Genomic DNA, 213 nt, shown 5'->3' with positions numbered 1-213 from the left:
CAATAAAAACCCTAGAAAATCCTAGAAAACCCTAAAAAACAGTAAAAACCCTAGAGAATCCTAGAAAACTCTAAAAACACCTAAAAACCCTAAAAACACTAGAAAACCCTAAAAAACCCAAAAAAACCATAAAAAAAACCCTAGAAAACAATAAAAAATCTATAAAAACCCTAGAAAACTCTAAAAAACCCTAAAAAACTCTTAAAAAATCCT

The sequence above is a fragment of the Arachis duranensis genome, unplaced genomic scaffold, assembly GCF_000817695.3.
Source record: "Arachis duranensis cultivar V14167 unplaced genomic scaffold, aradu.V14167.gnm2.J7QH unplaced_Scaffold_49773, whole genome shotgun sequence".
Classification (NCBI taxonomy): domain Eukaryota; kingdom Viridiplantae; phylum Streptophyta; class Magnoliopsida; order Fabales; family Fabaceae; genus Arachis; species Arachis duranensis.
The sequence above is the reverse complement of the archived record's forward strand: the minus strand, read 5'-3'. Positions refer to the sequence as shown.